Source organism: Tenrec ecaudatus, chromosome 2 (genome assembly GCF_050624435.1).
Source record: "Tenrec ecaudatus isolate mTenEca1 chromosome 2, mTenEca1.hap1, whole genome shotgun sequence".
NCBI classification, from domain to species: domain Eukaryota; kingdom Metazoa; phylum Chordata; class Mammalia; order Afrosoricida; family Tenrecidae; genus Tenrec; species Tenrec ecaudatus.
In genome coordinates this window covers 263,473,210-263,485,633 of record NC_134531.1, presented here as the reverse complement: position 1 = coordinate 263,485,633, position 12,424 = coordinate 263,473,210, and the positions used below count along the sequence as shown (strand labels likewise).

At 38.4% G+C, this 12,424-nt stretch overlaps 1 pseudogene; it reads right to left on the bottom strand.

Annotated features, from left to right (window-relative positions):
- Positions 1-4,433: 4,433 nt before the first annotated feature.
- On the bottom strand, positions 4,434-4,761 carry LOC142441470 (non-histone chromosomal protein HMG-17 pseudogene; annotated as a pseudogene).
- Between the last annotated feature and the right edge of the window lie 7,663 nt (positions 4,762-12,424).

Below are 12,424 nucleotides of genomic sequence, written 5' to 3'. Positions count from 1 at the left end.
CAGTGGATAATTTATCTGTAGTAGACAGTCTGCTCCTTAGCTGTAGTCTGTTCTTAGTCTGGAAGCTCTGCTGAAATCTCCCCCTTTGAGTGAACCTGCTAGTATTTGAAATGCCAGTGGCATAGCTTTCTGCATTGCAGCAACTCACAACCCACCACAGTGTGACAAAAGGGCAGACAAGCGGTAGACTGTCATCTATTAAAAGCTCTCTTAAAAGTCTCCCCTCTGGTCTTAGATTTTATTGTTTAAAATCCTTGCATCACTAAGGCTGGTGTGCTTTCACTTTGTAGCCTTAGCTTACAACTCACTTAGATAATTGTTTGTTTTAAGACCTGCCTTTAAGAGTCCAGATGGTATTCTTACTAATTACCGGGCACCATCTGATTTAGTCACATGTTGCTATAACATCCATATCTTCAGTGATCGCTTCATGAAGACAAATATTGAAAAGCACCATGTCATAAAAACGACTTGTTCTTACAGCTTAAGGTTGTGTGAGCTCAAAATCCAAGTATATATGTATGGTTTATAGGAGTCTCTCATCCACTTAAGGTATATCATTATCATTTTATTGGGAATATTACAAATAATATGCATGGAACATATAGTATTTACATTAATCAATGGTATAAAATTTAAGATACTATTGAAAATAGGAAAATATACACATATAAGATAGTATTCCAAATAACATACATGAATTGTTGACCTGTATAGATCAGAATCTTAAGTGACTAGACACTATTTACCAAACAATAAGGGTTGGAGAAAGAAAAATACTATCACTCATTCACTAAAGCAGAACTATACAGGATGGACTAAGACATATCACCAAAAAAGCAAACAAGAGTATGAAAATACCAAACATGGTCATCTGAAATTCCCAAGTATTGGGAAACCTCAAAGCTATAACTTTGAACCAAAGCACAATGACTTCAAAATTCACAACCTTTGGATAATAGTTATCTGCTTCAGAGCTCACTGGGGCCTTTAAGCTGTTACTTCAATGGCATATCTCAGCTCCCTGAATCTGCTCCAGGTGGCTTGAAGGTAAAGTCCAGTTCCTTTAGTGAGGTTTCCAAGGGGACTTTTCCATTGTGGTTTATGAAAGATGCTGTGCTCTTAAAAAAAAAAAAAAAAAAGACAAAGTGTAAAGTCTCCGTTGTCCATAGCAGAACTGGGCCATTAAGGACTGGATAGAAAGTTAGTTAAATTTGCATCTTTGGGAACATAATACAAATTCTCATTGTACATATTAGTAATGTTAAGCACGTTCCCCAATGACAATTCCCTGGTTTACCCAGCAACAAAGTGAAATCCTTTTCTCTGAGACAGATATGACGCTGCCTCTTTTCCTTTGGACTTGAATTACATTAAGGTTCAGTGAACACCCTTGTATGAATGGCCCTTCCATTAGTATGGCTGTGTAACAATATTATATGACAGGAAATTATTGGTCTTCTTCCTCTCCTCTCAACATGACCCAGAGAATGGGAGGCCTCATCTGATGAAGTGGTCTTCAAAATGTACCAATAAGGGAGTTATATATGGATCGTAAGCATTAGGCCGGCATAATACCTGGTTGACTTGAGAACAGATGCCTGCCTCTGTCTTGGTGTTTCTCCTTGTCTTGGTGATCTCACACAACAAGGGTTCTCAACCTTCCTACTGCAGCAACCCTTTAACACAGTTCCTCATGCTGTGGTGACCCCCCAACCATAAAATTATTTTCATTGTTACTTCACAACTATAATTTTGCTACTGTTATCAATCGGGTGATCCCTGTGAAAGGGTCATTCGACCCCCAAAGGGGTCACAACCCACAGGTTGAGAACAATATTTGTCCTTTTGTGATTGACTAATATCATTCAGCATAATGATTTCCAGGTCTTTTCATATCATGAAGTGCTTTGTGGTTGCATCCCTGGTGTTTTAGAGGTCCATACTGTCCATGGGACGTGTTGACCACAGTTTTCATTATCTATACTTCTACTGATTTGGACAGTTTCCTCCTTCTTGCTATTGTGAACTGTGCTGCAATGAACATGGGAGAGCAGACATCATTTGTGTTGTGTCTCTTATTTCTTTGGAGCATATATCCAGCAAGGTATTTCTGAGCCACAAGGTGTTTTCATTTCCAGTTTTTTTTGGTAGCACCACATCACTTTCCACAATGATTTTCTGGGTTTACAATCCCACCAGCAATGCATGAGAGTTCCAATCTCTTTGCATCATCTCCAACATTTTCTTTCATTCTATTTTCCTGAATTGGACTATTGCTGCTGGTATAAAGTGATAGATCACCATTTTTTTGATCTGTATCTCCCAGATGGCTAAAGATAGCGAGCATTTTCATACGTTAATTAGCCATTTGAAGGTTATTTTTGGTAAACTTTCTGGCCATACATTTGTTCACTCTTTAATTGTATATTTGTGTGTGTGTGTGTGTGTGTGTGTGTGTGTTTCTTATTGGAGTCTTGATCAATTCTATAGATTTTAGAAATTTGTCCTTTGTCCTTTCTGTTACTGCTGTCTCCCCTCACCCCCTAGTTTATGGGCTCTCTTTTACACTTTTGTTAAAGCCTTTTGATGCCCATAACTACTATTTTCAATAGTTGCTAACTATCTATTCCATCTTTCACTGTGTGTGCTTAGTTCATTATGTGTCTTATTATGTGTACAATCTGCAGGAGGACACAAGTTTATCCCTCTTTCTCACTGGTGACCCTTATAGTTCTGGGATTTACATTTGTATCTCCGATGCAGCTTAAGTGCATTTTTGACTTCTTTCCAATTTAATGTTTTCTGGCTTTTTGTTGAAAATCATTTGCCTGTAGGTGGATGGATTCTTTCGCAGGTTTTCTATTTGGTTGGTGCGTCTGTATATCTATCATTGTACTGGGCTTTTCTGAATACTGTGGCTGTAAAATAGGTTTGAGGTTAGGGAGTGAAAATCCCCCTCCTTTGTACTTCTTCTTAAGTATTTCTTTGCTTCTCTTAGGTCTTTTCCCTCTCTGTATAAAGTTGCCAAATCAAGTTGCACACAGAAGCAGCTCAGGCCACTGGTCAGTTGTGAAGGAGAGTCAGTAGTGGCCCCAGGAATTACTGGTCTTCCTGTGAATGGTAGTGCAGCCTCTTCCCCTTGCTCCTTCTGTTCCAATGAGCGACAACTTTACCAAACAGTGGTGTGCTTACCTTGTAAGTTTGAGTTTTGTTTTGTTTTCTAGATTTCTTGGAGCACAGGGCTTACTTCACTCTTAGTGGTACTTCTCTGGTACTTGTTGAGAATATCTTCCTATGCTTGTTAACTGATGTCCATATTCCTAGAAACTCTATTTAGCTTTTTTTGGCAAAATTCCATTTATTTATCTATTTATTTATGACATCATGTATTTGGTTTCATATCTGTGAACATTTTGCTAACATCTGGTTAGGACACGCCCTTAAGTCCATGTCGGTCCCCTGTGGCATTGCTGAGGGCAAGATGAATCCAAATAACATCTATGGAGCCAGATCATGCAGTAACATTAGTGTATAGATTAGTAGAAATCAACAATCAACCAAAGAATGTATTAACATACATTAATGTAAGTGCTATCAGTTATTGTTTTATTTGCTGTTTTATTATTTTTAGAATTACATGCCACTTTAATATTTTTTGTTTTGTTTTGTTTTGTTTTTTTCAAATTGTATCCAGCTTTATTAAAGACACTTCTCATAAACAATCATGGTATTCAGGCAGGACATGGGCAGACGATTGTTAACAGCATATAACAACTTTTAAATTCACTTCTTCAATGGACTACCAAAATGAGAAAGCCATTGTAAAACCCACTGAAGTCTTCAGCTGGTGCTCTGACCCGGGAAGGTTAAGAGCGAGGGTGACATTTCACATTGAGCATGTTGTTTTAACAACGTTTCACGAGCCGACCCTGTCGTTCAGAAAATGAAATGGACACGGCAGAATCGCCCATCTGAACAAAGGTGGCGCTGCTCTTTCGAGGGATGCCATGAGGATGGCGTCACTGGAAAGTCCAAATCGCCGATAAACTAACAGCCAATGTTTTGAGGTCAGGTCCCAACAGGTGTCTGTGTTTGTGGAATTAAGTCTGCGCTGAAGGCAGAGGGGAAAGAGAAGAAGGGGTGGAGGATGTCAAAACGCAGCTGTACTTTCCCCCTCACAAGGTGTGTGTGCCAAGGTGGCAAACGTGGGTCATGTCAGGGAATCCCCCCTTCCCCTGGAACCCCAGAGGGAGTCTCTCAAAACTAGCGGGGCAAAGTGTTGTTTTTCACTCCATCCAGCTTTGGAGACAGCGTATTGATATTTGTCCCTCCCCCAAAAGACAACAATGAAGTGTTCTGTGTGCTAACAACATAGCTTAAAAAAAAAAGTAAAACAAAATTCTGCATTTTTATAAAACTTGATAAAAATAGTATTTCAAACTGTACAGTCACCAAAAGTACACAGTTATCAAAAATGCACACACTTCACTTAGCATCTCCAGCACCTTCAGCTCTCTGTGCCTGGTCTGTTTTGGCATCTCCATTTTCTGCAGGGTTGTTCCTGTCCTTGCCAGCATCAGCTTTCCCCTTTTTCCCTTTAGGTACCTTCTCTCCTTTCTTCACAGGGGCATTTTTCGGCTTAGGCTCTGGTTTTGGAGGAGCAGGTTTAGCAGATAACCTTGCTGATCTCCTCTGAGGTTCATCCTTCACCTTGGCTTTATCTCCCTTAACATCCCCTTCAGTCTTTCTCTTGGGCATGGTGACGAGGGCGGCGGGGCGCAGGCGCTGAATGAGGGGATGCGGTGGCGCGCAGGCTCTGGTCGATCTGGGGGTCGTTCTCGCCTCTTCTTCACACTGCTCCGCCACTTTAATATTGTTATAATGCATAGTAGACTCCAGTTTAAGGCTCAATATGTTCATTGCACTGCTTATGTGCTACAGATTTATCCCTACGACACATACTGAGATCAGTCTCCAACAACAAAAACCTTTCTGCCATAGAGCTGAATCCAACTCAAAGCAACCCTCTGTGGTATAATGGGTTGCAACCCCGACGATTAGCAGTTCTAAACCACCAGCTGCTCCTTGGGTGAGAGACAAAGTGTTCTATTCTCATAATGAGTTATATTCTCTGAAGCCCACAGAGACAGTTCTACTCTACCCTATAGGATCACTATGAGGTCAATCTACTCACTGTAAAATGAGAACTGTGAGGTGAAGAGAAGTCAGGAATTTCCTCATTGTTTCAGAGTTCCAAACAAGAAAGCAGGATCCAATGCCTAATCACCTACACATAGTAATCACAATACAGTTAACATTAAGAAAGACAATAAGACCCACTGAGCTGTTAACCATAAGTTCAGTGGTTCGAACCCACCAGTCTCTCTGTGGCAGAAAGATGAGGCTATCTCTGTGTAATCTCAATAAGATTTAAAGTTTAAGAAACGCTATGAGGAAATTCTATGTTGTCTTCTTTGATGGCAATGAGTTAATTTTCACTTTAATGTATTATTCAATGACTATTGTCATGATGTGGCGACTACGAATTTATAAATCCTTTAGAGTAGATTTGAGTAAAGAAAAAATATTAACATCTTTAACAATTCTCTCAATCATTCATTCTCAATTACTCTTTGGGTGATACTTTTAGATCTACCACCAGTCTGCCATTGGGCATGCTTTACTGTCTTGCTTGTCGGGAATATGCTGTAAACTATGTCACCTGTACTTGAAAAAAAACAGCAGGTGCCAACAGTAGATCAGCTTCAATGGGGCTTACAGCCTGAGACATATTAGGAAAAAAGATGGACGATTACTGTTGAAAAGCAAGCAAAAAACTATGAATCTGAAGATAATATTGTTCTATAAAGTACTGGAAGATGAGCTCCGTAGATTGAGAGGTATGTAAAATATATAATGTTTACAAAAATGGACTGAAGGTTGTGCAGACACTGCACCTCCACTTTACCAAATACGATGGCCTGCTCCAGGAACTGGTCTCTCCTGACAATACTTGAAAAGTATGTAAGACGGAGTTGTGCCATCCTTGGCTCGAAGGTACCCTCTGGCTTTACTTCTAATACAGATGTTCGTTCTTTAGCAGTTGATGCTACTTTCAATATTCTTCACCGACACCATACTTCAAATGCACCGATTTCTGTATGGTCTTCCTCATTCAATGTCCAACTTTCACATGCATATGATACAAAGGAGAACATCATGGCTTGGATCAGGCACACCTTGTTAGTCCTCAAAGAAACATCCTTGCTTTTTAATACTCTCAAGAATTCTTGTGCAGCAGATTTATCCAATGCAATATGTTTTTTGATCTTTTGACTGCTGCTTCCATGAGCATTGATTGTAGATCCAAAAAAGACAAAAGCCTTGACAATTGGAACATTTTCACCGTTTATCATGACGTTAACTATGGGTCCACAGGTGACGATTTGAACATTTTCACCGTTTATCATGACGTTAACTATGGGTCCACAGATGATGACTTGAGTCTCCTTGACATTGAGCTGTACTCCATTCGGAAGGCTGCGATCTTCGATTTTCATCGGCGAGTACTTTAACTATTCCTCACTTTTAGCAAGCCAAGCGGTGCCTTCTGCCTATGCAGGATGTTAACAAGCCTTTCCGTCCTGATGCCACATTCACCTTCATATAATCCAGCTCCTCTGATGATTTGCCCAGCATAGAGAATGAATAAGGACGGTGGGAGGATACATTCTTCATGCACACCTTTCCTGATTTTAAACCAGGCAGTATTTTTGTACTGTTCACACAACTGTCTCTTTATCCATGTACACGCTCCGAATAAGCACAATGCAAAGTTTGGGCTTTCCCATTCTTCTCAAGGTTATCCACAGCTGATGATGGTCCACAGGGTAGAATGCCTGGGTCTAGTCTATGCAACACAAATAAACATTTGTCTTTTATTCACTGCTTTGAGACAAGATCCATCTAACGTCAGCAATGATATCACTTGTTCTACGTTCCTCTTTGGGATCTGGCCTAAACTTCGGGCAGTTACCTGCCACTGTGCTGCTGTAACCATGTTGGATGATCTTAAGTAGAATTTTACTTGTGTGCAATTTCAATGATATCATTTGATAATTTGAGCATTCTGTTGGGTCACCTTTCTTTGGAATGAGCACAAATATGGATCTCTTCCAGACAATTGGTCACTTAACTGTCTTCAAATATCCTGGCAGAGTTAAGGGAGTGCTTTCAATACTGCTGCAGCTTTCTGAAATATTTCAAGACGTGTTCTATGAATTCCTGGAGATTTTTTATTGGGGGTGGTGGTGGTGGTGGCGTTAATGCACTCAATCTTTAAGATACACATGCTAATATGATTAATGAGACATAATCCTGTTTTCCTTAAGCTAATATGATGAAGAAGGAGGTGACTTTGTAAATGTGATTATTACAATGGCAATGGTTCATGTAATTTTCAAAAATAACACAGGATAATAAAGTCATCTCCCCAAGAGGGTGTGGGGTGGGAAACAACTTTAGAGAGTGTTTGCTAAAATCTATGGCTTGAGGAATAAAAAAGAATCCATATAGAGAAGAAAGGGGGCCGTGTAGGGGGCCCATCACAAAGGCATCGCAAAAGAATACCAGGGACATGACCTAATGGCATGAAGAAGGACTGTATTAACTAACTTAATAATTACAACATCATTTATAAAGTTTTCATAGGATTTCAAAGCAAAATTGATTTGATATAATTTATTGAGTTCCTCCACTTTATTAAAAATTGGTCTGATATCTAAATCTTTGTACACTTGCTTGACCACTTTGGAATATTGTGACTCCCAGGCTGCAGCTTATGGCTACATGTTTTTGCTTATTTGTTTTGCTATTTTTAATTTTCAAGCAGGGGTATAAGAAAGAACCCATAAAGATAGTCTTGATAGGAAGTAATGTTTTTATTAAGAATGGAATATAAAATATTATCAGGTTCAGTTTTCTTTTGAAGGAATCTGACTGAGTACTGGAGACTGCTGCCGCCTTGAATATAAATTGATGCTTGGTTTACAGTTCTCTGCATATGAAACACAGTGACTGAAGGATTTAACTAGCAATTTCAATGAAACTAATAGATAGCTCATCAGAATACATATACTTGATTTTTAATATAAAAACTATTTTTAAATTCTCCCCTGTAGTGTTGAACATTCTAATTTAGCTTTCCTCTCTTCCTTGTTATGCTGCTGGCAGTATATTTACCCCCTTAAAACCCTCGGCCATTTCCCTGATGGGGATGGAGGCAGTGGACTGAACAGGATTAGCATCAAAAGTCACCACTGCTTTCCCAAGCAGAGTTTAAAAATAGGATCATTGAATAATAAGGGATTTCAGTATCCACTGGACAGGGGGTGGAAGGAAATTATTTGGACTTAGACCAGCAGAGATTAGAGTGTGATTAGAGGCTACCGTGTCCTTTATATCAGATTAAGAGACTTGAAAGAGGAGACTTGTCAGAAAAAAGTCCGTCGCAAATTTTACACTTGCTTCCCTAAATCAATCAAAGAGAGATTGCTCTTTTCTTCTATATTTCTGAGTCTGAGAACACCGACTCAAGAGTACACAAAGAGGGAAAGGTCTCAGTGCAACAATGTCGGATTTAATGAAAATCACCCGTGGGAAACAGTCAATATAAGAATCAGGGAACCGAGGCAGGTAACCAATAATAATAACATTGATATAGATCTTTTATCTTAAAAGATCCCAAAACAATTTCCAAAGAAGACAATGTATCATACTCAGCTGAAATCAGCCTATCCCGTGGTATGAGGCATTTATATTTAATATAGAATTCTAGGCAAAGACAAACAAGAGGAAAAGTTTTCCTTCAATAAAAGATGAGTTTATCTGTTTAGTTTAACCTTGGATGAAGCCTTCCCTCTTTGATATTGGTAAGGTATTTTTTGTGAAAAAAGAAAGCCTATATAAAATCACTTTTTAAATGTTTACCAATCAAACTGAAGCACATATTTATCTGTCTTATCAATAGAATTTGTTAAGAAGGCAATTCGTGGTGGGATGGAATCAGGTAATGTGGACTATCTGAGTAACAGCCGCTGAGTGAAGAAAAAAATAGCGTTTGAAATGCTAAACAATTGAATTACAGACGTATAGCTCAAAAGTTATAAGTTGAAAATATATTTTGTGCAATATACTATATATATAACTCTCTGTGAAGATAATAATGTTACTATCAAAGAGAACCTATTTGAACAATAGGACATGAAGGATTTTTGTACTTTTACAAACTATACATCAAGTTAACCCGATATTGAAAAATATTTTCTTCTGTCTAAAATGCCATTTATTCTGAAATCTGTAGAAAATTTCAGAGCTGCAGATGGAATATGAACCTGGTTCTTTGGTTAAAAATGCTGATGCAGTAAGATGTGTAAAAGACTAATGAAAACTTTCTCTGTGGAAGTAAAAGCAATGACATTTATCGAAAGTCGAGAGACAGTTCAGGCAAGAAGAGATTGAATTCCAGAGTAAAAACCAGCCCATCAAAAGGGCAACACTGCAAGGATTTTTATGAGGAGAGCACAAAAGGCCTGAAATACATTACTTGATTGGTAGTTAACATTTCAGAGAATCTTAGAATGGGACTACTTGGAGTGGGAGCTCTGAAGGCAGTTGGTTTAAGGTATAAATGTTTCTTTCTAAGGTTTATTACAGAGTTTTAATTGAAATTGTAATTTTAAATAGGTTAGTCACTGGTTAGTTACATCATATTTACTAGACAGTGCTTCTTTAGAAACAAACTATTCAAGCAGAACCTTTCCTGTGTATATTTGAATTGGAGATTTGGATAATGGTTAGCCTGATATATTCTTCGTCTTACCACAGAGGAAAAGAAATTTACTTAACTCCGTGACTAAACCCACAAAGAAGTTGGCTGTTGCAGCATGAGCACAGGATGAACAAAAGAGATTTGAACCACACCAGCCAGGCATTTCATATTTTACCATGTACTTATGTCAAAAGAAATTTCTTGATCAGTTCATAATTATTCTGAAATTTTGTGCATGGGCTTTAAGCAGGTGATTATTCTGCTTGGCTTCATATTTAACAAGGAATGGCAGACATAGCCATCTCATATGACTTTAGTCCCTTGCTTACACAATGAATTGGCTCAGGTCTTTCTGAAATATGAATACTTTCAATGTAGATAATTGTCTCATAACATTACATTTGCCTTTTGAATAATGCCAAGTTTGTCAAAAGTGTCCCATACAGTTAATGGCTATGAAACTTTTAAAATAAAGATGAGTTTCATTAGCCCAGTTACCAATATAGACTTATTACATGATCCAACACCAACCAGCCAGAAAATGTAAATACAGGTGGATCAGACATGAAAATCACATGGTGCTAACTGATTTGAGGGATGTTTGCTAATGTCTTGTTCCATCTCTATAGCAGAAAGTAGATATTTTGCATAGTATACCTCATTGGCTAAAATAACAGTAAGGCAATTGTATTATCCAGGACAATTTAAGCATGTGAGTTCAAGGATTTTTGTTGAGCTTCTATGCGATTAAAAAGCTTATTTGTTAGTTGGTTGCACCCTATTAATACATAAATTTCAATTCATTTTCTATTTACAAACATCAACCAAAATTAGATAGCCTCAAAGTAAAACCCCCAAATTAAATAATAGCAAAAAAGTAACAGAAATAGCATAAGTGAAATATGTTCCTACAATTATTGGCAAAAGTAGTGGTACAATTTTGGGCAAAGGGTAAAGTAACAAGACAGTTAAAATACTAAGCATAAGAAGCTGTTTAAGATTCTCTATAATGGTATATAAACTCAAAGACTCATCTCTGTGTCGTCAATCAATGCCAAGTCATAGTGACCCTAGGACATAGTAAAACTGCCCTAGGTGGGTTTCTGAGACTGTAATTCTTTTTTTTTTCTTGAATACTTTTTTATTGGGAGGTAATACGGAAATCATATCATTCCACAGTTTAATCATATCAAGCAGTGTTTGTACAATTGCTACCACAATCAGTTTCCAAACATTATATTTCTTCTTGAACTACTTGCTATCAGCTCCCCTTTACCATCACCACCCCCACCTGCCCCCACTGTACCTTCCAAGAACTCTTATTCTACTTGCTGCTTCTATAGGTTCATCAATCCTGGGTTTCATATACCACAAAAGGAAAAAAAAACACACCAGAAAAGGAATATAGCAAAATTTCAAAAGGACTATCCCCAGGGACAATATATGTGAGAGCTAACCCCAAGATGAAGAAAAAGAAAAAAAGGACCAAACCAAAACACATCAAATGTTGAAAACCACAACAGGCTCAATGCACATGAGAAGGGTCAACTGACAAGGTTCTAACTGTTCATGTCAGCTTTATCATTTTGATCTCCAATAGTCTTTGCTATAATATATCCTGTTTTGTAACCAGTTTATTCCCTTCCCTCCAATATGTATAGAGGGAAATCAACCGAGGCTTATTTCACAAATGTATCTTGGGATCCCACTGTCAGCCATAGACTTTTGCAAACCAGAACTCACAATTTGGTCTCTGATAATATTTCCTACTTCGGCTTTGGATTATATAATTTGCAATCCTTTGGTGACTGATTTTGGAGTGCTTTTCCCACGTGGACTTAGTTGACATCAATGGCAGTTACATTCTCAACTGTCCACTTGAGTGAAGGGGGTGGAGTCTAGCCTGTCAATCATAGCTAGTGAGGCTTCTGTGTGGGCACAGCCTTCTTCTGAGGATTCTGGGAACTCCTGTGTGTCTTCTGGGAGGTGGGATACACCCTCCCTGTGAAAACATTCTTGTTGACAAACCACATGGAGCTACACTGATGGAGCCAGGGCACTGGAGCTAGAGAAGCCACATGGAAACCCACTCTAGTGCTGAGATGCTTCCCTGCCACTGGATCCACAAGACTTTCCTCTGAACTTCCTGCATTTAGCGTCATTGTATGTGTTGCATGAATCTGAAGAGGAATTTATAGACTGATATATGGGCTAATATTGGACTTAGGCACTTAATCTGGACTGGGCTGGGATGTTTCATTAATGTATAATTACTCTTTATATAAAGCTCTTTCTTATACACATGTGTGTCTAAAAATTTGTTTCTCTAGGCAACCCAGACTAACACAATATATCAGTTAAATGGCTGCTTGTTTGAAAACAAGTCTTTAAGAACCAAGATGTTATTTTGTTGGCTAGTCAGGCATCATCTAGTTTCTTCACCAAACTTTGCTATAGCACCCATATTTTCTGTGTTCCCTTCCTGAGGGCTAGCATTAAGCAGGGTCATGATGCAAGAACTAATTGTTCTTAACTTTGAGCTCGGATTCAGTGTGAGCCCCAGCCCCATTGCTAGGTCTATGTCTTTTCTTT